Below are 1405 nucleotides of genomic sequence, written 5' to 3'. Positions count from 1 at the left end.
TATATATGTATGTATGTATCTATGTATGTGTGTGTGTGCATAATATGTATATATATATATATAATATATATATAATATATTGTATATATATGTATTTACTGATTGGTGTTTTCGTTCGTTTGTACTCCATGTTAATGTATATAAATACACATACAGATGTGTGTATCCCCATATGTACATAAATATATGTGTTCACGAGTTAAGGTCAATATGTAACTATAATAAGTACATATGTATCAAAGTCGAAAAGAAAGGAGAAATCGAGAAATTAAGAGAAACATTGATGGAAACCAAAACCTTCTAAAGAGTTTTGTACAGTCAGTGATAAAGATGAATATGTATAGCATTTCTAGTGTTGCCTTCTCCTAGAAATATTTATACCATGTCTTTTTATTCTTAACATGTTGCAGAATCATATATTTTATTAAATCGTCAATACAGCCCTCAGCATATACAGTTATTTTCCAATTCCAACAAGTTTCTATTTGTAGTAACAAACTTTCCTATTAGATACTTATGAATGTCAGTGAAGATTTACATCCATAAGCTAAGAGATACCGGAAACAAAAGTCGGTGTTTGAAATTTTAAGGACGCCATTTGCATCGATTTCTCAGACTAACATTACTTATATTTACGTCTTGTTTTGGAAACTAAAAGGAAAGTTACTTTCTACTTCAAGATCTTTTATGATTTTACAAGAAAAATAAAATAGGAAAAAAAAAAGCACAGTAACTGGCAGAAATCTAAAGGAGATGTATGTACAAACTGAAAGATAATTGTAAAATTTAAGGTTTCTTTGAAAGAGATTCGCTAAAATTACGTTTATCTTTTTTTTAAAATACTTAAGGGATTTTTATCGGGCATTGGATTTTTTTTGTACATATGAACCAGTGTTATTTAAGTGATGTGATCGAAAGAAAAAATTTTTTAGCTCAACAAAATGCGAATTTAGCAGAGAGAAGTGTATCAAAAATGTGTTACCCCCTTGCATAGCAATAGTAGTTATCGTTAAGGGAGTGGATGTGAAAGTGAAAGAATTAAGTCTTTTACATAACTGGCATTTATCTCATCGACTACAACAAAGTTTGAAAGGAGATTAGTTGAGTAACTATTTCTCAGTGACTTTGCAATCTTTTATAATTTATCCCACACTTTTAGACACAACAAAATGACGATTTCTAGTGCTTGACCAATGTCATACGTTATGGGCGAAGAGTAGAACTGGTTTGATTGTTCCCAATATTTGATTAGGTACATATTTAATCGATCCTTAAAAAATGAAAGAGTTAGTCAATCTCGGCAGGACGGAACAAAAGGTCGACGATTAAATACTGTAAGTTAGCCTTCGATCCAAAGTTCTAATAATAATAATAATAATAATAATAATAATAATAATAATAATAA

This window comes from Octopus bimaculoides, chromosome 12 (assembly GCF_001194135.2).
Source record: "Octopus bimaculoides isolate UCB-OBI-ISO-001 chromosome 12, ASM119413v2, whole genome shotgun sequence".
Taxonomy (NCBI): domain Eukaryota; kingdom Metazoa; phylum Mollusca; class Cephalopoda; order Octopoda; family Octopodidae; genus Octopus; species Octopus bimaculoides.
This window is presented reverse-complemented; position numbering follows the sequence as displayed.